This window comes from Pagrus pagrus, assembly GCF_965226575.1.
Source record: "Pagrus pagrus genome assembly, chromosome: 13".
Lineage (NCBI taxonomy): Eukaryota > Metazoa > Chordata > Actinopteri > Spariformes > Sparidae > Pagrus > Pagrus pagrus.
This window is the reverse complement of record NC_140197.1, coordinates 8,718,074-8,743,930: the sequence shown is the minus strand read 5'-3', so window position 1 is coordinate 8,743,930 and position 25,857 is coordinate 8,718,074. Positions and strand designations below refer to the sequence as shown.

At 44.4% G+C, this 25,857-nt stretch overlaps 1 protein-coding gene across 20 annotated transcripts in view; it reads right to left on the bottom strand.

The window, feature by feature from the left end:
• nfixb (nuclear factor I/Xb) overlaps positions 1–25,857 on the bottom strand; it is a gene marked incomplete at its 3' end in the record, with an annotated part of 159,184 nt that overhangs the window by 33,484 nt on the left and 99,843 nt on the right. The gene's annotated exons all lie outside the window — the stretch shown is intronic.

Here is a 25,857-nt window from a genome sequence, read left to right as displayed (position 1 = left end):
TGGCACGCTGGCTGCCATTCTTCTTCAGATGCGTAATGCAGCCTTGTGGAGTTTTATGGTTGTATCATATATACCATTCAGGCCAATTACCCCACAGCTCTGAAGCTTTAAGGCCGTCCTGGGCCAAGTCTCCCTGGCCAGAACGTGGCCCCCTTGCAGTCAGTACTAGGCCCCCCAATCTTAAAGTCTTCTAAGCCCAAATCAGCGTCCTAATCTTGGGTGGCATTAGTGGACGACGTGCCAGCAAACTGCTGCACTATTCACCCTGTCCGTGCGTTGCCAAAACCAAGAAAACAAAAAGAGACAAACAGAATCGCCTCATCACTCTGGGTCAAAAAAGAAGCGGGGAAAAACACACAGGGATAGAGTTTCTTTTACCCGCAACGCTTCCCTCATTCTGCGGGAGTGAGAGTCCATCTTCGCGTCTTTCTCCCTCAATTCCTCTCACACTCGTTCTGTCTCTGCTTCTCTTTCTCTCTCGTGCTGTCGCTCTGTGGAATCCTGGCAGCCATCTTAGCGCTTGGCAGCCATCTTAGCTTTGGCGGTACCCATGCATTCCTGCTAGCTGACGGCACACCCACACACACACACACACACACACACACACACACACACACACACACACACAAACACACACACACATGCTTGCAAAGCACACTCACTCACACACACACACACAGACCCAATGGTCTTAAAGATAAAAAGACCTACAGAGGATATGCAATGCAAATGGAGTGAGGAGAAAACCACTGGGATGTTTGTCTGCAATTCTGCGAGTGTCGTGTTGCCCGCCCTATAGCGTATTACAGAGAGTTTAATAAAAATGAAAGATGAGCACAGACGTCAGACACTCTTTTAAAGTATAAGGAAAGACGGAAACGGGAAAATAAAGGAATCATTCAAGGCAAACAAGGTGATCATGTAAGATGATCCAAGAATTAATTAAGCCTGAGGACTCTCTTACCCCGACAACCCTGATCATGCGTTTCCCTACAAGCACAAAGCCTTAAAACATTTTAAACCTGTACGCCTCTGAAAAAAAAACCCTCTCCTGCACTATTTGACAGTTTCCAAGCCAAAACTCAGTGCCTAGTTGTCATGACAACAGGGATGGCACACCACAGTTAAAGTCCCTAATGATGAGTGGTTGTTGAAGCCCGCGTGTGCATATGTGTCGCTGTTTGGCCTGGCAATTAGTTCGAATGAAGATAATAATATAGCCCACTGGCATGGGCTCAATGTGTTGTTTTGTTTAAGTGTTTCTTGGCACCACACGGACCGGTGGCCGCTGTGCTACACTGTGATGAGGTTGACTTTTTACTATATCAGTCTTTCTGCATTTTAAGGTGTTAAATCCTCTCCAGTATCTCCAGTATCAACAAAATATCAAACTGGGCTTTCAAAAGTTTTCAGCTTTCTTGGCAAAAAGTGAGCAGAAATCGATCTCTGGATGTTGACAGTGGTGTATTGGACTCCCGTCTACCAAAATTATGATCCTTTCACTTTGTCATTTAAATCAAATGAGCTTTTTGGGTTGTGGAAATGGAGCAATGTGTACTTGTGACTAAAATTAACGATTACCTTTCAGGATTTTAGAGCCCTGAAGGAGTGAAAGTATGCAGAATGTCACAAACAAAGCTAAAACCAAAAAGAAAAGTAGAAGCAGTGTTATGATAGTGTGACTACATGGTGCTAAATGCTCAGAACTTATTATCTTTTTAACTTTTTGGCATTTAATGTCTTCATTAGACAGTGAGGAGGCAGACAGGAAATGTGGTAATGATAACAGAGGTCGCCAGCTTGAATGGAACCATCAATGGTTGCAGCCATGTGGCACGGGCTCTAAACATTCGGCTATGGAGGCGCTCCCACAGTTCATTTCTAACAGTGGTGATCATTAACCTGCTTTAAACCTGTATTAATTTATCTCTTTGGCCACTTGGGGGCAGTGGAAAGAAGGTGATCTATTTGAAAATTAGGCAGATACAAACACTAGCAATCATTAGGACTTGTACTTCCAACTGATGATGTTAAGTCCAATAGTCAATCTCCTTTTAGTTCTATTTTTTGGTCTTCACCAACTTCTGAATGAATCTGGCTCTCTAGATGCTCAAGTCGCCACTATGTTCACCAGCTGGTTGGTGCCCGTCGCTGTCTGCCATTTGGTGCTGGGCTCAGCTGCTTGCTGCGGCCAAAAATGGTGCTGATGGGAGCTGTGAGAGTGAACCAAAACAGTAAAGTTGTGGGCCAGAAAACCAAAACAATGAGCTGAAAGATGCTTAAATGGTCCATGAAGGGAACTGCAGAGCTGGATGATAATTCTCTGTGGGCTCGCCACAATGAGTGTCGCCTGGCACATCACAGACAGTCATTTGACCCATTTTTCATATACAAATATTTGTAGGTGCTGCTTTAAGGTGCACCCACCCTCATTAGGTGCTGTGCCTGTTACCACAGAGTGGCAGAAATGAGTAAATACAAACTTTAAGCCACCACTGAATATCTGAAGAGTAAGAAGCTGTTTTGTCTTCTGGGTAGGACAAAAGAATACAAGATGCACCCTATAGAGACAGAGATATGTGCGTGCTAATATGGATGCTAACGTCCGCTCGTCCCCATACCCATACCTATAACACACAGGCATGACACTGGCTGAGCTATACTGTATGTAACCACATGAGCCTTTATTAACAGCTGGTTCAAATACTTGCATGTGGCCGCACCAAACATGGCTACACATGCCTCCGAAGCACAAACATGCTCTTGCGTTCACACACACACACACACACACACACACACACACACACACACACACACACACACTACACACACGTTTAAACACAGATGAATCACCCTTATCTCATGCACACAGTCGCCCCAAGGCCCCCTGCGCACGCCCCGCCAGAGATAATACAGCATAGACACACACAGGCCATCAAATATACCAAGCTATCGCTCCAATCACACACACACACACACACACACACACACACACACACACACACACACAGAGACAGACAGACAGACAGACAGACAGACAGACACACACACACACACACACACAGGGAGTTCATTTTGTGTCTTGGTCAGTATACACTTACTGCTGATATACTCCTGAGTTAACACTGTCCATACATTTATCACACTGCTGATGCAGACAGAGGCTAATAACTCACACCCAGGCTAATGTACACACACTGGAAATCACACTTACTTAATCACGCCATTCATCATACATACACAGACACAAAAACAACACGCCACACATTCGCACCCTCGCATACACATACACACAAGTGGAAATCATTAAGAGACACTTCAATGTAAAATTACATACACATGCTCACCCGCTCGGTACGCAGGCAGCCATTGCCAGCGCTAATGGACCCATTTACCGTGCGCACATTCATATACGAGTGCACATTGCTCACTGCTTTTTTTTTTTTTGCCAATTTACCGAACAGCTTAGAGTGTTCGTTTGTGCATCACAAGCACACATGAGCAAACAGGCCCTCTGTAATCTAATGTGCACTAAATGAAGGGGATTTTTCAGACTGATGACAGACTATAAAATCAACCTCACCAGTCCAACACTGGAGATAAAATATTACAGCTTTGGCTGTTAAACTTGATGATGATTGAAAGGAAAGAAGTCAGTCAAGCATGTACATTTTCATAAATGTGTTTTCTCATATTCAGTGTTAACATCTTAGCTTCCTCAACATGGACTTTTGTTACTGATTCTCATAAAAAGAAGGGGAAATCTTCATCAGAAAGGCAGAGGCTTTTAGTTAAATGCACCAATTTAATCTTTCCTTTAATCGCTAGCATCACATCTTTTGGAAATAGTTCCCTGTGTTCCTCTCAAGCACTTGTTATACTGTTCTGCAAAATCTATGTGCAAAACTGGAATATAAATAACTTTCCCCTAAGCAGTCACATCTGTCTGTCTTTGAGGGAGGGCATGCCAGAAACAAGTCTGAAAACCAATGCATTATGGGATGTGTCGGATTTAGCATTTTTGGAACTTGACTTATATTAGGGACTAAAAGTCAAGATGACCCAGCTTCTTTAGTATCTATTTTAACTATTCTTCTTAAACCTTTTTCCCATACTAGCAATACTAAATTGCCAGAGCTCTCCTACAAATAAGCCTATATTGTTTAAAGTGGCACATTAAAAGGTTTAAACCCTCGAATCTACAAGGAAACTAATACTAGGGAAAATGATAAAGTGATTTTCTCTCATCACTTACCTTACAGAAAAAGTTCACCCAAAAATGTAAATTTGGTTATTATCTTACTTACTCCTGTGAGTAGATAATAGATTTTTTTCCTACAATCACTGTAGCTGCTAAGCTAATAGCATTAGCACCCGCCCTGTTTAAAGTGGGTGAACTTTTTCATAACTTCTTTTGAAATCAGTTTGAGATCCCGGGGCTTCTGGAGACTAGGATTGCACCAGACGAACTGTATGGAGCCGTTTTATGTTTTTGTTGGTCCCCATCTACTTCAGTTGTTCAGGAGAATGCTGCAACACTGTTTTGCTGTGAGGCTCCTGAAATGTTTAGTGGACGACCAAACTGCACCTTACTTTCCATCAGCATGGGAGTAGATAATGACAGAATTTTCATTTTTGGGTGAACTGTTCCTTTAAAACCATTGTTGAAGTGCAACAACTTGAATTTGTGCTATGACCGCTGAGCTGCTGATGGCTGCAGCACAAAGAGAAAGCTGCTATCGTGAAGTATAAATACATGCCAATGTACAGTTGAGGCCGACAGTACAGCCTACAGCCCATGACCCCTCTGACTCCGTCTGTCTCCACCCTCTGTGTGCTGTGTCATTTAAGGATAGCTCCACAGTCATGGTTCAGTTCACAGTCAAATGATAGGGGCCTCTTCCTCCGACTGCTCCCGAGCGCTGAGGACAGATCGACCACTGTTCTCTCCCTCCTTCATCTCTGTCTCGCCTCTGCCGCTCCCTTTCACTCTCTCATGCTGTAACCCCCACCACCACCCCGGCTCCTCCAGCTTCCCTGACTTCTGTCTGTAAGAGTTGTGGTGTGTAGGTCATTCCTGGTGGAGTGTGTGGGTACCGGCAGCAGCTCAGTCTCAGGGTAACTGTGGGAATGCAGCTGTGGCATTGCATCCGTACATCTCTAGATGTGGCGGCGGGGGGATTGTATTGCACTCCGCGCATATGGAGACTTATATAGAGAAATGCTAAATATAATGGAGCGTGTATACAGCTTCATGCTGATGGAAGATGAATGTAAAGCAGACGACATGTGTGTGGCTGCGCAGTCTCACCACCACCATCTCTCTCCACCCCCTCCCCCCCTCATCCACCAGCCTCTGGATAAAGAAACCGAACAGCCTCCCCAATTGGGTTTCGCTTAAGAGGTTTATCGGTATGTTGCTAAACATTCTGACCTTTTTTTTTAATCTTTAATGCGCTTAAAATGTTCGAAACCCTCCTAATCCCCACGGCTATCCCACACAGATGTTCACTCGGCTCTTTTATTGGACTTCATTTCAACCTCTTTTTTTTCTCCCTTCTTCTTCTCCTCCTCCTCCCACACCTCCTTCATCCTCTCCACGTCCCTCTCCTCCCCCCCTCCTTTTTCATTTGCCAATTCGTTTCCGGTTTTCAAAAAACTACTCATCGCCCTCTGATCAACCCCCACCCTATCCCCCCTCCACCTCTGTGCTTCAATCTTCTCCAAGCAAAGCTCGTCCTGACCCCGGTTTATAAGCCAGTGGCTCTTATTGGACAGTGCAGCAGTCAGGGAGTAGTTGATGGTACAACATATCTGTCCCAGGAATGACCCCTGCTCACTGTGGCCACCTTTAGGTTCAGAGAAATGAACACGGCTGAGACAGGAAGGGTGCCCCTGAATATTTCATGGGAATTTGCTTCATTAGATAATGTACAGTTGAGCGTAACAAGATAATAACAGGGGACATGCTCCTGCTGAGCCATTAGGACATCTGGAACAGCTGCTTCAGCCGATACACAACTGAGTCATCCACTCCGATTCTACCCTTTCATTTACTTCTGTTTCAACATTAAATTTTATTCACCGCCTGTCTTTGTTTTTTGTCACAATTAAAAAGGAGGATCCAACACCGATTCCAACTGTGTTGTAGGAGTGCAATGATAGACCAGTTACATTACCCACTATGCAACTCAGCCACTGAGTGACAACACTGGAGGCAATTCATCAGATTACATGCAGCTTCCTCTGGAGCCGCAAAAGGCTTTATACGACTTTTTCCACATATGCAGTAGTACTCCCTAAGACCTGTTAATACTTTAATGGTTTAACACTTTGTGAACACACGGTGTACAATTTGTGGAGTTATCCTTTAAAGTTGCATTTAAATCAATCTAACCAAATACAAATGGGAAACTCTGTATTGAACATTAACTAACTCTACTTAAACATGTTGAGTTTCCTTGATAAAAATGATAATAAGATAATCTTGCATTTGGATCTTTACTACAAGGGGCTCTAAGTTTTGATTCATGTGCTATTGCATTTTTTTTTTTTTGGCTCTTGGAGTGTCTTTTAAGGAGATTATTAACAGTTTTGTTCCTAAAAGTACACAAAGTACCATTTTGGGGCCTGAAGAGGTCAGCAGTAGGAATGCAACTAACCCGCATTTTCATTTTTGATTAATTCTTTGTTATTATTCTTCTTGTTTGGTCTATAAAATGTCCAAAAATGGTGAAAAATGTGTCTCCCAGAGTCTAAGATGACGTCCTCAAATGTCTTGTTTTGTCCACAACTCAGAGATATGCAGTTTACTGTCATAGGAGTAAAAAAATGGAAGGATTATTTTTCTTTAAAAATTATTCAAACCGATTAGACAACTATCAATACTTGTTGCAGCTCCAGTCAGTAGGCGATCCCCTCAGGCTTCATCAGGTGCCAACAACCTCCACCAAGAAGGTAGGACAGCCTGAAGAGGTAAACCCAGAGCCAAATATAACCCTCATTAATCGTAAAGATCTGAGTGCACTGTTCAGATATCAACATTTTTATCATCTCCTCTTCATCAGGGTTGTGGCAGTGAGAGATTTTGTTGCGCAAATGAACCTAAAAAAATAGAAGCGAGAGGGACAAGAATAAGACATGCCACTCCATCAAGTGGAAATGACACCCTTCATCTACTGACCAAGAGTGGAGAAAAAAAAATAGACCCTGAATTTGTTGAGTGACATGAGTGGCACACATATGTTGTCAATGTTCAGGTTTATAATGAAGAACAGCATCCTTCTGAAAGCACCCAGTGTTCTCTGACTGGAACGACGGCCCATTGACTGTCAATGGTGCAATGGACTGTGCTTTCAAAGATTGTCGGAATAACACGCAGGCTTTTCTGTTTTAGGATGGATTTTCCCTTCCGCTATTTTTGGCTCTTTCCTGGGAAGTTTATTTGGCTTCCACATCCACACCCTACCTATTAAACCAGCAGCTTCAAATTCTGGCAATTCCACTTGCACTACGGTGGTGTCAACTAAATAGCAGTTACAGCCTCTTAGCCTCGCAAATCCCTGTCTTTTTGATCCGCTGAAACATCAAGTCTATATAATCAATCTTTGTTCCCGCATTCAGTGTAAAAGTGACAATAGTGTATCTCTATGTAGTTCACTGAATGCCTGGTATGTAACTGCATGTGACAGCACAGCATGGGGCGACGTGATTAATTGTGAAATGTGTTTCTGCGCTGGTAGTGCTGAAGTGTGAATGTGTGGGCGCCAGACTATAAATACATCAGTTGGTGGCTATGGATGTGTGATTGTGTCTTATATATGTTTATGATGGTGTATATGTGCAAAAATTTCTGGAGAGCACATGTTGAGGCACAGTTGGAGATAAGCGTGTAAACATCTGTGACTGACAGGCTGAGCTGCAGAGTGTGGGAGGGAGGCAGCGTTCCTTTTTTTGAAAAAAGACACGTAACATGCGTGTGCATCAGCATGTATGGCTGCTCGTGGGAGTATTTGCACGTGCGTGCTCCCTGCGAGTCCGTGTCTATATGTGGGAAAGTTCAATAAATCGAGGGAGATAATGCCGCGTTAGATGCACATCTGTGTTTTAGTGCTTGTGTGTGTGTGTGAGTGTGCGCACTGCGTGGCCGCCTGGCCCGAGCCCTGTGCCAGCAAGGAGCAGGTGTGGGGAGGCAGCCCTGCATTGCCCGTTGCCCATCTGCGTGGCCGTCTGTGTGCCGCCTGCGCCCTCTCTGTGCCAACGCCACACAGAGCCGGGGAGCCAGGGGGTGAGAGGGGGGTGAGAAGGGGTGAGAGGGGCCTAAAGGGAATCAACCATGGGAGAGAGAGGAGGGCAGGGGGTAGAAGGATGGAGGGATGTGGGGAGAGTGGGGGGGGGTGGCTGGCTGGCTGCCCATGTATCCCCCCTCCCTCCCTCCTCTCTCCCTCTGCCCTGTTTCTTTTATCTTTTATCTGTGCCTATGCTGATGAGCTGTGATGTACAGGGGGAGATCGACAGGGAGGGAGGCAGAGGGAGACACGGCTCTTTACTACCCTGCTTTTTCTCAGGGAGGTAAAGTGCTTTCCGTACGGCAAGTTTGCAAAAATAAAACCCACACTATTACGAGGCTGGTGCTCAGACTGTTATGTCTTCCCTGATTTCCACTCCCCTCCTCGTGTCTGCGCTCCAAACCTCTCCATCCAAACGTTCACATTAAACTGCAAATGCATATGGAGAGGTGTCATTGCTCCATTTGGCCAGCAGATGTCACTTGTTGGCAGTGGGGGCACGACGCAGCAACACATGCTAAAGAAATCTGCCTTTCGCAGGGGGAAGAGCGAGCAGTGGGAAAGATTTCAGCGGGGCTGCCATGGCTTTAGCAAGGAAGGGAGGGCTGGTGGGGGCTGAAAGCTTTCTGGCATATCTCGCTTTAGTGAATATTCCTACCAACATACAAAATTTCTGTGGTAACAAAGAATCAAGTCAAAATCTCAACAGAAATCCTTTTCATACTGGACATAATGGATGTCAGGTTTGAACATTTCCATCCCAAAAGAACACTTTTTTTTTGTTCTTGATCAAATCTGACGATACATGATTGGTAATATCACGGACACAGCTGGCCTGCCGACATGGACAATAAACACACACTGAAAAACACTCAAAGTCAGCCCAGACTTGAGATACCAGCAGGCTTGTTTAAACTGCACTGATGATTTGTGTATATTAAGTTTCATGCAAACAAAGCTGAGTATAACGTATAGCACTGAGGTCCACAGCACTGAGCGAAAGACATGAGCCACCCTGTGGTACTCCCACGTTTCCAATGTTGTGATATACGTGTGTGTGTGTGCATGTGTGTGTGTGTAGCAGGGAATGGGGATCATGTGATGCCAGTGTTTGCCAGGGAACGGGGGGAGAGGGGGAGAGACAGAAGAGGAGGAGGAGGAGGAGGAGGAGGAGGAGGAGGGGTTGGGGATATAGGAAGAAAAGGCAAAAAAAAAAAGGGAAGAGAGGCAGACAGAGGACAGAAGTGGAGACAAGACAAAAAAGAAGTGAATGAGAGAGAGGAAGAAAGGGAGAGGGGGGAGAGAGGGAAAGAGTGATAGACTGAAAGGAAGAGGGGGAGAGAGAGAGAGTGGGGGGGGCTCGGGAGAGGGATTGTGAGAGCTGTGGGAACGTTTTGCCTCGCCAAGAAAGACGTGAGCAGAGAGAATAAAAGAAGGAATGAGAAAGAAAGAGAGACTTGTTGGCAGAGCGGAGGAGGAGAGGAGAGGCGGGTACGAGGGGGGAGTGAAAGCAGCGTACAGTGGGCACCAGCTAGGGAGCAGACGCGATCAAACCCAGCACTACGGGGGAGACGAGGAAAAGCAAACACACACACAACCGACACCGCAGCCACCGAGAGGCAGCGCCGTCACTTTGCAACGAATATTCTGAGCTACTCTCGATGGTTTCCCCACATTAATAAATCTCACACACATCAACATGAACATTAAATGTGCGTGCAGTGATCCAGGCCCGTCGTCGAGAGGGAGGTCATGGCGACCTGCCACTCAAACCATGTCAGTGTGTGTGTGTGTGTGTGTGTGTGTGTGTGTGTGTGTGAGCTGAGAGCATGACCTTGTGAACTTCTGGCTCGGCATTTTATCACTATTCCCCACTGTGTCAGCTCCCCCTCGGGACAAATTCTCAGCACCAAAGTCACAAGTGGACAAGTTCATCGAGCTTTCAGAGCAAGTGAGAGGTTACATTACAGGCCAAAGACGTTTACTGTGTCAGTTGGTTTGTGGTCATTTTCTGACTGGTTTGGTAAAAGCTGACACTGAAATGATAAAGTAAGAGCTCTCAAGCTGCTCTGGTCATTTTTTTCCTATATATTTACAGTGAATCAAATGATTAAGTGCAATGTAAAAAGTGTCGCTCTTAGTGACAAACCCACTGAGGATTGTCACCTGAATGTTTTTCCAATCAGCTTTATAGAGTGTTAGCATCTTTTGTTTTGGTTCTACGGCTCACACTTCACTGTTTTGGTTCACTTTCACAGCCATCATTAACTCAATTAAGATCAACAGTGGGCAGCTTTTTTGAGAAAAAGCTCTTAAAAACCCTCTCTGCACCACCTGCTCAACACCAAACAGCACAGCGACAAAGTTAGCAACTAGCTGCTGGAGCATATAGCTGCTAAAATGACAGATATTTCTCTCAGGAAAAGAGAGAGAAAGAAAATATTGAACTTAATTTTTTCAGGCAGCCAGAAACATGACTCTAAGATTAAAATGAATGCTAATTTATTATTGCTAAAACATTAGCTAGCTGTTGTTCCTTCCGCACATTAGCCAGAAAAATCCACTACTGCAAGTTTAAAGACACATTAAAACAACAACCACAGTGTACCCCTGTCTTAATTGTATGTTCCCCATTTTTATACACCAACTATACATCAAAATAATGTTTACAGGGGCTCTGTGGAACTTCTGTGTTGTGCTGGAAGCCGATGACACTCGTGCATAAAGTCACATCCTTTGGACTGTCGAGGAAATTTCCGACCTGAGTCCTTCACAAAGAAATCCACAGTCCAGCAGCATTTAAGCAACTTAAACAAATCGGTAGCTGGACATATGTTTGAAATCATGGTGTGAGAAATTAAATAGTTTTCCATTCAGTAAGAAATATACTGTAAACACCATATCAGGATGTGAGAACAAAAGGGGAGAAACCCCTTTTGCTGTAAGTGTCATAGAGAGGTGTTACAGGAAGATAGATGGTAGACGACATTTACATTCTAATGAAGTAGCAAAGGGTCACTGTCCTGGGAAAGAGACGATCCACCAAACATCAAGGGGTCATTGTTCTGGGAAGAAATGTTGTAACCCCCCACTCTGTTTTGTATTTAAGTCAGAAACATTTGGAAGACGGGAGAGAACACTTCAGGTCTTCTCTCCATGCTGCATGTATTAAAGAGATCTGATTCATGATACTGATTCTGATTCTGAAGTTCTTCAGAGAATTAGCAACTCTCTACTTCAACAAGGAGAATTTCCCTTACAATTGTCATATAGCACAATATGGCAAATGTATGCCAAAACACTGAACTGTATTCCACTGCATCAAATGAGACCAAACTTTTCATATGTGTGAATCAAAATCTTTCGTCAGGTCTACACCTTCCTCAGAATTCCTCAGAGAAATTTGATAATATCATAACATTTACGGGGAGTTGTACACTTACTTCAGCTGTCCTCTAGCCCTACAGGGTAGAAAAGACCTTCTATGCACGAGGAGGTATAAAACTAAAGATTTAATCTTGTGTGCACGCTTAAATTAAACTGTATACGACACTCAAGGCCCGACTTTCTGGCTTTACAGCAAAAGTCATTTGAACAACAGTGTATAGCCAATATTCACAACATAAAAGGATGTCATCATTAAGGGAGCATTATGTCACTCCTCGCACATTTTAACATAATGTCAACAAAGTATTATTGAAATTACAAGACAACACTGTTTGCATCACACCCTTCAGTCTGATGCAGCTCGGGCCAGAAAACACTAACGATTTATTTTGGGTTTGTGAACTATGCAAATAAATGCTCCCAAATCTATCTGGGGCTTGGAGGACGTGTTTTATGAGGTTGTAAAACTCCACACAAACACATAAAGCAGGCCTGTAAAAATAATGTGTGCTCTGCATAAATGCTCATTTAGACTAATGAATTAGGGGAGCGATGAATGGCTGTGTAAAACTCCACATCCTCCCCGGGTGATGCCAGTGGAGGCATAATGTATGACGGGCGTGATTTGTGAAGAAGTCTGCCTGTTGGTTTTTTCTGCCTATGTGTGAGATGCTGTGTTAATGTGTGCGCGCGTGTGTGTGTGTGTGCGTGTTTATGCATGTCAGCAAGTGCTTCATGTGCATGACTCATGCTGCTCTTCTTCAGACCTTTCAGATCAGTGTCAAATAAGGACACTGAGTGACTAACAAATCAGATCTGGGATAACACACACAGACACACATACACAAACACAGAAGCACCAGCGTTGGCTAAACACACACTGACTAGCGCTCCAGTAAACTTGGGAGCTAATCTGCATACATCCTCGTGAGATGGCGGGGGCTTTCCCGAGTAAATCGGAAAGAAGTTCAACATCACGGTTTCTGGGGAAGGGACAGCCAGATCTGCATACCTACAGCATGAACTGAAGATTTATCCTGTCAGCTGACAGAAAGAGAGGGAGGAGAGAGGAGGAGACACACGCACAGTGAGGGACAGAGATCGAGAGTAGCAGATGAGGCCTGAGAAAAAACAATCAGCCAAATGAGGGCACAGATAGAAAGGCAACCTTTGACCACCAGCTGTCTGGGAGTCACCGCCCAGCCGCATTTGTCAGTCTGTGTCCCCAGATGAACCCGGCCCAAGGGTCAGCGGCCCCCAGCGCAGCCGTGTGTTTGTGTGGTTTGTTTCCATGTGTGCACACACGCCGCTGCAGACTTGTGCACACATGCATTAGTCGTCCGGCGTTTGTGTGTCCGTGCGTACGAGCTGTCTGCTATCTGTGTCAAAGCTGGCTTTATCTCTCAGGCTGATAAGATGAGTAAACAACTGCCCTGGCCTTCCTGTCTCTGACATGCTAGATGATAAATTCTCCACCCTTGTGCCTCCAACAGATGTTCCCCGGTATCCGGTCTAGGGACGTCGGACAAACCACTCAGCAGAGTCCCAGGCTCCAGCTGCAGCCAAAGGCCTGCAAGTGAAATCCTGCTGCAGGAATACAGGCATGCAGCTCTCATCATGACCCCCAGTGGAGAGTAGGTTGCTGCCTCAGCCTCACATATGAGGAACATACAGTTAACGCAATCAGATTGACAGCATGATAAATCAAACGGCATGTCCATACATGTCAGACATACAGGATTAGCCTAGTTCGGACAGCTTATGGCTTCACTCAGGCTCTCCCCCGGTCAAGCTGATAATTGGAGATTTATTCGTACCATCTATCAATCCATCTATTAACTTATTAACCCAGATAAAAGCTCTAAAACCTTCCTTCCTCCCCCCTCATCAGAATCAACACGGCGAAAAGAGATTAGAGCAGCGCCAATCCACTTAGCGAGTCAAAAAAAAAACATATTCATCAATAAGCATCACTGAGCTCAGCCTTAGTATCTGTGAACGCAGCCTCTGCGTGTTCAAGTGTTGCACTTCTACAAAATCTGACCTCGTTTGCAAAACTGGCAGTAACGGAGAGAAAGAAACAGTTAAAATTCATACGATGCTGAAAAGAGGAAGAAAAAACATGCAAAAATGTGTTAACAAGATAATTCGGTCAAAAGAAAAACAAATCTATTCTGTAAAACGAACCAGTTAGTGAACTCTCTGTAATCTTCAATACTATAATACAGATATTTTTGACCATGACACAGGGGTGATTATATCATGTTGAACACATCTGAATACAACGCCATGGCAACACACTCCTTTCATGCTAATTTCCAGCACATACCGAGGCAAAATGACCATTAAGTATATTGATTTAAATGGGAACCCCTGTCGTTCTGTTCTGCCTCTAAAAGCGATGAAATGTCAGTGCAATGGCTGCCCTGCTGCCTATGGCTCTGTGGTATTAAATGGAGAGGATGTTCAAGTCGAGGGGCAGACCAGAGGAGCCTGCATCTGTTTGGCAGTCGCTCAGAAATGTCTAGCGTTTCACACTACGCCTCTGGGATCGCTGGCGAAAGCTCAGCCAGAAGTTTATGAAAAACAGAGGGAGAGAAGGAACCAGGAAGGAGAGAATAACGAGGAGGGGGTGAAGTGATGGAGCACGAAGGAGAAGAGAAGAATGAGCTGGATGACATGAGAGGACAGAAAGAGAGATAGCGGAGAGGAGGAGGTTGGACAGCTGAAATGAGAAAGGGAACCGGTTTAGATGATGATGTGATGTTTTCCATTCTGCCTGCAGTGTGTGTGTGCGTGTGCAGGGGCTCTCCTGAGGCCCCCTAGGAGCCTGAGGGCCCCGGGTGGGATCTATGAGTGGATTCAGGTGAGGAACAGGTGTGGCCACACATCAGAACACATGACAGTGACTGTGCTAATTACACACCATTGACAAAGTACAATGGCATGTGTATACAGTATGTGTCCATGTGCACAACTGGCAACCACGAGCGGTGTGCGTGATTCATGCAAAATCTCAAGTTTAAACAGTGTGCGCGAGGATGCATGACTGTGTGTGTACATTTCATGTACTGTAAGCACACACAAATGCCTGTGTATTCCTTGGATTAACATGTGACAGGCGGCTCTGCCTCCAGTCAAACCCAGTCCTCCACAACAAACCAGCTCCCCAGAGCCCGATCTTTGGTTTGGTCTCCATCTCAGCTGTCACCACGCCTGCACTGTCTGCCTCCTGTCAGCTTCACTGAGAAAATACTCAGCGATTTACAGCCATAACATAGCGTATGCACACACACATGGGTACACACACACACATGGGCACACACACACGGGTACACACACACACACGGGTACACACACACACACACACACACACACACACACAAACACACACACACACACACACACAAAGCTTTCTCTAACGGGCAGACCAGATGAGCATGCTTTGAGTTTCATTGTCCATTCAAAGTGGTTGTTATGAGCAGGAAAGAGGACGTTAAGATGTTTTACACACCCATACAACTTGTTGAAGGTCAATTTGAGTACTTGAAGAATTATTTGTGTTTTTATGTGACTGCCTGGTGGATTACTGAGTGTAGATTTGTATGAATGAAGTAAGCAAGACATGTTGAAAACTAGAATGGCACTCCGTAGAGCGCAAACCCCAGCCAAAGCCCAGCAGAGCCTTTTAATTCAATCAAGTCTAATCAAATGTCAAACGTGTTAGCCCATTTCTCTAAATTGTAAACCATCCATAGCTAATTAACCATAACTTAAGATCACCAGATCTAGGATAATCAAATTGTACTCAGATACTGAAGATACCAGCCACCTAACTATGCCTGATTTTTTTTCTTCAAGGTTTATGCATTATTTCCTGCGAACTTATTATTTCCCTATTATTTCCCCATTATTATTTAGGTGTCCTAGTGATATACAAAATAACTATATTTTCTTTAATGTAGCTATAACTGTTTTGCATACATGGAGAAATGTGTGATTCAGAGTTAGTAGTATTCAAACAGGTTAGGATGAGCAAAAAACTGATTAAGCTAACGTATCTGACACTGTTATTAGCATACGTTTTCTTATTCGAGTATGCTGTGTTATTTTTGTCATAGGTCATTTAAAATCTTCACAGTTGTATTACAAAAGCATTTTGAGCAGGTGTCAGGTCATGTGTCGACCATATTTCATGCTAACGTCACTTGAGCCGGTTAGCTCAGCTAGCTTTGCGACAGCTATACCGGCCAGTTACTGGGTGTACGCAAAGTAGCTACTATGGTGCAACCCATTTTAATTTAGTGGTGTGAAAATGTCTACTTGAAGAGGCTCTGTGGAGCTTCTGTGTTGTGCTGGAAGCTATTTCTTTGTTTATGTTATTGGACTCCTTCTTCTAAACTACTGTCAGCTACTGTTGCTGTCTGTTAGCGGGGCGGAAAGAGGCACTGAGACGAGGCTCTCGAGGAACTTACATAGAGTCACATCCTTTGGACTGTCACGGAAAACCTGACCCCGAGTCCTTCACAAAGACATCCACTGACCACATGTAAAATCCTACATATTGTTACATAAAGCCCCTTTAATAAACACCTGTGTTATAACTAGCATTTATCATTTTTGTTTTGTAACATATAGCCTAAAAGAAACAGACCCCTGCTATTGTATTGACAGAAATATGTAGGCTATTGTGTTTATGTACAAATATATGAGATTAAAAATAACAATACCAGTGAGCTTAGACAATCACTTAAAAAATTTAAAATGCAATTTGCTTTACTCTTCTGTGACTGTCGACCTTCTTGACCCATACCAAATGCAGTAATCCCCTCCCATCTGGTATCTGAGGCAGGTTAAAGCACATTCTCTTCATTTCTATATATTACTCTGTCCCAGTCTTATATGGTCTACCTACTAAACAACTTTAGTTCATATGAGCTGGAAGACTTTGACCCCACAGGGTGCCTTCTTTCCGCATGCGGCCAATTAGTTCCTTTGTTTTGCCGAGGCACGTTCGTCCAATAAAACAAATCAAAGCAACATATTTATAGGGACTTGGAGAGGCAATATGAGCCAGACCTCTTCCGCTAAGGTTTGGATCCACTGTCAGACCCTCCTCAGTGAGAATGTGCACTAACTCAGGCCTGCAGGAGGGAGGTGGCAGTGTGTTTATTTTACTGTGGGCTGTATCTGGCCATCATTATCTCACACTGCAGAAGGAGAGCTGTAAACAGATGCTTGTGGCCCACTCAGCTGCAATAGTGCGTCTGGCTGTGGCTGCAGCAGGGGCGGGAGAGAGGATCTAAGGATGCTGAGGTTGGAGGCATGAGAGCGGGGACAGACTGTGGCCAAAGTTAGCTGATGCTGGGGCTGAGGTTCAGCTCGAATAGAGGGATGAAGATGGAGCCGCTTTTTGAGGTTACGAGAGAGGGACTATTATTTCTACAGCTGGCACTAGTAGGGATGGCGCAAGGAGCTGGGACCATGGGATTGAGGCAGGGCCTGGAGCTTTGGCCTCGCTATGGCCTGCAATATTATCACACCAAAAGAAAGGTTGTTTTGTAACGGTCATAACACAGAGGGAAGCCATATCACTTCAAGATGCTCTTGCCGGAAAGCTCAACAAACACTGGCAGTGAAGTTTTCGCAGAGCCGCGTGGCCTAAACAAACTGCTGTGGAAAGAACAGAGAGGGGGAAGAAAGTAAGAAAAAAGGGGGAGAGAAAAATGAAATGGCGTCTCTGTTAGTTACAGTTGGGAGAGAGGGGAGCGAGCGAGAGTGGGATCTGCTGCTTTTCTGACTTTAATCAAAAGCAGAGACGCTCCGCAGTGGAAAAAGCATGACGAAAAGCAAAGTTCACATGAGCTAAAGGCAGAGAGAGAGAAGGGGGAGGCAGGAGGGGGGAGACGGGCAGAGACAAACAAACAGACAACTACTGACGAACAGCTGCACAGAGCACTCCACTGACAGAGAGGGCGAGGGAGAAAGGGAAGGAAAGGGGGGAGAAGAAAGAGAAAGAGAGCACCCTAGTTACAAAAATGGAAAGTCCACATTTTAGTGCAGTATGGAAATATGGTCCTCATTTCATGATTCAATTCCCGCTCCCTCCCTTTTTCCCTCCCTCTCTAACTACCCCTTTCCCCACCAAAACTCTCTTGCTCGCTTTTGCAGCTGCAGCCGGGTTATAAAAGCCTGTTAAAACACAGGAAGACCAGTAAAATGGATTGAAAAATAGCAGGAGGGAGGTCTTGGGCTGAGCCAGGGAATGGAGCAAGTATGAGGAGTGAAAAGTTGATAGAGGAGAGGAAAAATGCTAAATGAAAGTCTAAACAGAAGAACTTCAAACATTGTAAACTTTACAGATGTGCCTCTTGTGAATTAACTTGTTTCATTCAACTTTTACGTTCGTTGAAGTCCAAAAAGTCGATTAAAAACTCACCGAGCGTCAGAGGTTATTTATCAAGTTTTATTTTGTATCTAAGATAGTGTTCGGTCTCTAAATGTTCATGCAGCTACAAAACCTCCACAGAAGACATTAAGTCTAACTGCTGACTCTGGACATAAGAACAGTTTTTGTGTGTTGCCAAAACACCATCAGCCGCCACGTCCATCCCTCACTTTAATCTCCAACTCATCTCCTCTTCATCTTCTCCTCATCCCTTCCTCATCCCTCCATTGCGTGTGCAGTAAGACACACTGAACATCTCCGGGCCGCTGCAAAGTCCCTTGTTGACTGTCTGAGAAGCGGCGAGCGACCTGGTCGGCCGCGGTCTCGACGACCCTGACGGTGCTCATCCCAGCCTCGCCTCCCGTGTCTTCCCCTCATACAGGCTTAATCCCAGCGGCTTTACATCTTAAAAACTTTCCCCCCTCCAGCTCAGGACCTGTGCCAAGGAGAAATTAAAAACTTGCCCTAAGAGGCTGAAGAAGCAGGCTTTTCCATGGAAACTTACATTAACCCCGTTGACATTACACATCCTATAACAGCGAGCACATCCCCTCGTACCAAAGCCACCGTCAGCTCTGCCTACACATGCTCTTCTGCTGCTTCCCGTGCAAAGCCTTGTCCTCAGATCACACTCTGACACGCGCTCTCTACCTTATCTGTTTTTCTTTCACTAGATGTTGTTTCTCCACTTATTCCACTTTTGCTCTTTTCCTCCTCCATCAGTTCTTCTCCACAATTCACTTCCCTCCCTGCTCAAATCACCAAGTTCGGCCAGGCAGTTCATTATTTCAAATTTACGGCCTGTCCGTTTGGCCTGCCTCAAGGAGGAATAAAATCAGGCTTTGGTTGGCGCGATGATCCAGGGCCAAACCCAAAGCCCCTCCTCCTACCCTTTTACAGTTTAATATAAAGTCATATCAAATTAAATTTAACGAATAAAAAAAGTGCGCCTGCGTGCCAAGAGCTCCACTTTACAAAAACACACACACACACACCTCAAACTCATACAGTATACACACACTAAACTGCCCTCTGTAGGGGATATAACTCAATTTGGCAAGTGCGCACAACTGTGTGTGTGCGTGTGCATATGAAAGCTCTTGTGTGGGGGGTAAAAAAAGACTGACGATCATTCATCTAGTGGAAAATGGCATAAATTCGTACACATAAAAATAACCTGCATGAGCACTCACTCTTGCTATAAACCCTAAATAGACAGTAACATCATGTAGCTGAATTTGTATGTGGAGGAGTACCATGAATATGTGTGTGTGTGTGTGTGTGTGTGTGTGTGTGTGTGTGTGTGTGTGTATTATGTGCGTGCGTATTGACCCACATCTATTAACCCACCGCCAACACTGCCACTGAATAGAATAGAGAAGGCTGTATTTTAAATGGATCAGGCTCCATGGTAATACAAAATAATGACGGTTGCGTTATGTCAAGGCCCTCAAAGCCTTCCTATCCCTACATGCTCATGGGCCCTTTGGGGATTTCAGCCATTTGAAAATATTTTAAAGAGGCCCGATTGCCCCCAGCTCAGCGGCTCAGAGAAGCCTTAAAACCCTGCAGCTAAATCCTGGGGTTATGTAAGGTAAAGCCCTAAATCTCACCGCGCCTGATGTTACATATTACTGTAATTGCAAATGAAAAAAGAAAAAAAAACAAAAAACGAAAGAAAAAAATACAGGGTGGGGTGGGGGTGAAGAAATGCATAGACAAGGGACTTTGGGGGCTAGTGAAGGAAAGAAAGAGGAGGGAAGGAAAGGAAATGAGGGAGGTGTGAGAAGATGGATGGAGTCGTGGAAAAAGGAAAGATGGAATCAGGAATCGATCAGGGAAAAGAAGGGGAAGGGTACTTCGTGGACACTGATGTGTACTCTCTTGCTCCCTTTCTCCTCAGTTCTGCTGTTTGTGCGACACTCTTCCCTTTCCAGCGGACAGAGCGCACTCGGAGGGAAAGTCAGAGCGCTGGCCAAAACCGAGGACTAAAAAGGAAATCCAATAAAACGTAGTCTGCATTTATCATCTGTCCACCTTACATCGTCCGTCATCGTCCAACCCAAACCTCCGGGGGCAGACAGAAACAGGCCTACACATGTAAACACAAATGTGAGCCTGAGAAGTCATTAAAAGAACCGCCATTAAAAGAAACTCACCATGTCACTTTAAACTCCAGTATTTCTTCATGTCTGTACATAGTTTGTTTTTTCTATGTGTGTGTGTGCGTGTGTGTTTCCAGTACGTGGTTCTCTGCATGTATGAATCTAAAATGTGTGCGGAGGCGGATAAGGCCGTTAACATTATGATCACAGCGCATGATGCAATGCATCGTCTGAAGATGTAAACAGGCTTTAGAGTCACTCACATGAGGAGTTTCTGTAAAAGGGGAGCTTTTTAAAGCGTGCAGCCCCTGGAGGCAAATGGGGTCTGAGACACATGATCGTGACAGACGCTGATGTTAAACATCGTCTTTAAATCTGCCAACGCAAAATGAAGGCTTTCAGGATCTGAACTTGCAAGAAGAGCTGCTAAATCTTAGCCTTTTTCCTACATACACAAGAGCAGATCACTTTACTTCACATTGAAGGGGAAATAAAAAAAGCAATAAGACTAAAAGTTTGTAGCCATGTTAACAGCTTTGTGAGACAAGGATGACAATGCTAACATGTTGATGCTAAGCAGTTGTGATGCTTGCAATGTGAACCATCTTAGTTTAGCATGCCCAACATGTGCTAATTAGCACTAAACACAAGGTACAGTTGAGACTGATAGTAACGACATTTGTTTAAACAAAGTAATGGACAATTTAGGGGTTGTCCTCTGGGAACCATGAATGTCTGTACCAGGTTTCATAGCAATCCATCCCTGGCTGTTGAAACATTTCACTAAAAGCCTAAAATATCTACTGCTGGTGGCACTACAGGAAAAGTTTGGGGGTGACCAGTATCATTAGGATTCTTCCTCTGAGGACCATGAATGTCTGTACAGAATTCCAGGACAATCCATCTAATAGTTGTTGAGATATTGTACCTAATTGTGAAGCAATGGACAGAAGGATGTTGTCATTCTTAGAGCCATGCTGCTCGCATGTTTAACAACGTGATGTAAGGGTGAAGTTCAAGTCCACAGAGATCAGGCAGAATAAAAGGAAAGTAATTGTTTGAGAATGCGAATGCCTTTGGGAATCATCCCCAAAGCGAGACCCACACAGCCTTACAGCCATGTAACCCAGTCTGTTGCTATGCCCATTAAACATCATAATGAAATCAAGCCTGCATTACAAGCGGCACCTGGGACTGGATTATACCTCACTGTGGATTAGAGGGCTGTCGGCAGTACAAACTCAAGAAAGGATAGTGAGTGTGAGTGAAGAAGAAGGTCGAAGGAGGGGTGGCTAAATGCCGCTCATGTAGATCACTCACACTGCCAGTGTCATTGGCTGCTATCCAAGAGAGGGCCAGTGAACAAAGGGACTGTGAAAAGAGGAGAGACTGTAATGTGCACTTGCTGTGTAATGGCTTGGGATGTCAGGTAAAATGAGCTGCAGGGTTGTGCTGCTGCAGCGGAGAAGTCAGGAGATCAATAGAGGTTTGTGTCAGATGGCACAGGACAAGCTGACAACAGACGGACTGCAGAGGCCCGACGGACAGATAAATTATGAAAGTTGATAATCTATTGCCTGGATCGTACTCCAAATGGACGCGTTAACGGACAGCTGCAGACACCATGGGCACATAGTGGTTGTAGTATTTACCTATCTGAGTCTGTATTTCCCACATACACAAATTGGAGGTATGCGGATGTCCACACACCATGAGTACACCCTCCAATGACAAAATGTACATCCCACGGACGCTAGCGGACCCTCGCTGACGTGGAAAGTGTAATCTTGGCTTGAGGCTCAATACCTATTTGAATCTCCTGAGCTCTCTCAACCTCAAGCGACCTTCCGCAGGCCCCATACGAACTAGAAAATGTATCAAAACACACTATGACCACGTCTAAAGGCGAAAGCATTGATACCTGTTCCAAACCGCCACGTTCAGATGTCGGGCAAAACTGGCTTTTCCCCTAATCTAATTCTGAGAATCCTGCCTTCTACTGTACATGTGTTAGTGGTCTCAACACCATGAATCATACAAACAGGCGTGGCAGCAACACTTTCGGATGGTCTCCTCTTGAAAGCATTCACGAAAAAAAGAGCCTGAGAGAGATTTTTTCAAACATCTCTTCAAATCCTGCCAATCGCTACGTTAAGTGGGCTTGATTGTCTGATTTTCTGTTGCGAAAACTTGCATAATTTGTTGGATGCAGTTGCCACTCAACAGACACTCAACCATCTTTGTCCAGAGTTCTGTTCTTCACCTTTAGTGGTTTGAGGTAAACAAAAGCAGAGCCGAAAGGAAAGAGAACACCAGGTTTACATTCATTAGGTGGCTTCAAACACGACTCCAGATGAATGCTAATGGCCGGATGTGAATAAGCCGTTTGCTAACAAGCTCATGTGAACTCGGAAATGAACTAGAAAATGGAAGCGCATGAGTTTTAGGCACTCGAGCGTCCACCTGATTACATACCGTAGGTTATGTTTTGTCCACATTAACTTAATGGGAATTAAAGTGGTCAAACACAGCGCAGACAAACACAGCTGCCTATGAATCCCACGCAGGTTTCAAAAGTTCAGAGTTTGACTGTAATGTGAACAAATTCTCCTCATCTTGAGCATCATTCTAAAACTCGGCTCTCTTCTTCTTCTGCTCCGTCTTTTCCCCTCGAACTGCTGCCAACATGTGATTTCACTTATCTTCCAGTGAAATTAGAGCGGAGAAGAACAGACTAATGGTCATCTTCGCTGTCTCTACCTCTTCTCCTCCTCTCTCTCTCCTCACCGTGGCAGGGCTTGATGAAAGGACCTGTATATTTTTGCTTTAGTTTCAAATTCCGCTGCACGAAAAAAACTGCAGATGTGGGCTGCTCGCCACACCTACACAAAAATGCTGGATTGAAAAAATAAAAAAAGTAAGCAGCGCAGACAAAGAGCACATAAGATCTGCTGCTCCCTCGCTCTTCCTGCAAACATAAGATGAGTTTCTGTCTGTTGCGCGACCTTTTCCGGTCTTGCTCCTCTGTCTGGGTATTGAACACAGCAGACATCATGAGCAGGGAAGTTTTTCTCATCCCCATTGACTCAACGGCTGGGTCATGTGAGCGTTCTGAGCTCAAATGCTTCCACTTACGCCTCCTGTCTTAAGTTACCGCACCGCCCAAGTGAAAACTTAAGTCATTAGAGTTAATGACCAACTCTGTGACCTGCACAGATATGGTATTCCCAGATGTGCCAGCATGCTGAGCCAGATTAGGTCACCGCTAGAGAGATAACGCTAACATGTCAGTCAGCTCTGTCCTAACAACCTCCTCCGTTCTCTATTGGTCCCACAGAGGGTCTGCTGCTGTCTTCAAGGCACAGTAATGGTGATCAGAGAATCCCACTGTGCTCTTGGCTCTCTGTCATCTCTTCTCTCCTTCCTCTCATCCCTATGGGGTGTTTATGAGCCATGGAGACACAGTCCTACATCTGCAGCAGCCATCATCCCTCCAGTCAGAGGTCAAAAGATCTCGAGGACTTTTGGAACAATCCGAAGGAACGGCTGTGATGTGGGATTTTGAAAATTGAATGTAATACAATCTATTCTCGAGATGGAATTTCACGTTACAAGCGATCGCTGGCGTTTGGGCAAAATGTGTTTTTTCCAAGCGCATTCAAGTTGAGCGAAATCTCAGCAGGGAAGATGATTTTGGCTGAAACAATTCGTCCCATGAGAGAGAGCAGACAGAGCGCCAAACAAATCAAAGCCAGAGATTCATTCATCGGAGCCAGGAGAGTTTCCTAGTCTCCAAACGTTAAGAATTTATACACGCAAGTATATAACGAAGCATATAGATACTCTCTGAATTATATTTTCTGAATGTTTTCCTGAATATGAATCACTGTTAAAGAGATGAACAGGTGTAACACTAAAATATATTTTTTTAAAAACGAATACTTGGGCCATCTGGACTGTGGTGTGCATGGAGCTCTAGTGAGACTGATACTTTCTATATATAGTTTGGAGCCTTTCCAAAACAAAAAATACGAGAGCAAAAGTGGAAGGAAAGTGTGTTTGTTAGCTCGCAGGTAGCCAGCAACTTTAAACATTTCTGGCTAGCTAGCTTCATATAAGCCACATTCTCAACTAGCACATTCGCTGGGTAGTATTTTTTTTCACTGTGTCGATCCTGGTTGCTATCAGAGTTAGCTGAAGTTAGGAGCTGTCTTGATCTTTACTGGAACAACCCCAGCTAATGCCACCTGAGATAGTTTGACGTTCGCTAAACACATCAGTGGGTTTTAATCTGAAAAGCCTCCACTTTGTAGCGTTGAAGTCGAAAAACACACTGTTAGTAATATGAACAATTATGCTAGCTAAGCTGCCAAGAGGATTATGTCTAAAAAAAAAAAAAAAAAAAAAAAACTGATCTTACGTTACTAGGAATAATAAGCTCTACACTGCACTACATGAACAATGCTGCTTCTTCTACATGAAATACAGATTCAAGAGTCTTTCTATAAGACTGTGGGAAACATTAAAAAACAAGAGACTGTTTTCAACCAACTCATGGACTTAAATGCACAGTATGTAATTTCTGTCACGAGGGGTCTTTAAATCAAGTCAAAATAAACGATGTAAGTTGTGTTGGATCATGGGAGTTGTAGTCCTAATTTTAAAGCCACCACCAATGGAAATATTGTATTCACGTCTCACGTTGTGTTGTGTCCCACTTCCTTCCTCACTGTCCGACTCTCTCCTGGAAGTTACAGTGACAAACGACTAAATTAAATGTACCGTTACCTTGAACAATATTACAGATTTTTTTTAAGTTTGAACATTTTTGTAAATTTGATATAGATCTGGTCATTTTTAGACATATTAAGGCAGAACTGTTGCATTTTATATCTTTAACAGTAGCTTATCTAGCTAATTAGCCACAGTTGTTAAATTTGCCTCTATTATTTTCAAAATGTAAAATGCATATGTGCCAAATGAGTACAACAGTATTTAAGGGGCGGGGCTTAATGACCGCTAATTAAATGGTTTGGTTTCATTAGAAGAAAACCAAAAAACTGAACACAGACGCAGCAAACTGTTCCTAAAGTCGGCTGCAGTGAGTTGTGGCCTGCTTCAGAGCTGGTTCACAGTTCCCAGGGTGTTGTAAGAGATACACTGCAGGAAAACTTAGTGCAGGAAGTACCTCACCAATAGTAACCCCGCTGGGATCGTAAGATAAAGTGGAAAAAAAGAGGGAGGAGAGATGAAGAGCAAAGGACACAGTGAACGAGGGGAGGAGAGGGGAAGGGATTGGGGAACGGCTGCTAATGCGTTCTCCAGACGCTGGCTCCTGAATGTTCCTGTAATTGGTGCGATCTGAGAGTTTGGATCTTTCCATTTCAGTTCTCCCTGTCTTTCTTCCCCTCTTTTTCTCTTCTTCTTCTTCCCTTCTCCTCTTTCACCTCTTCCTCATCCTTTAACCTGCAGGAAGCGTCTTGGCAAGGTTCTTTTCAAATTCTGTCTCCTTCATTTAGCAAAGCCGAGTCAAAGAGGAACCGCAAAGAGGGAACGGTAACACTGAATGAGGGCGCAGAAGAACTCTGGAGGAAGGCCCTGATTATTCCAATCAAAATGTTAAGTCAGC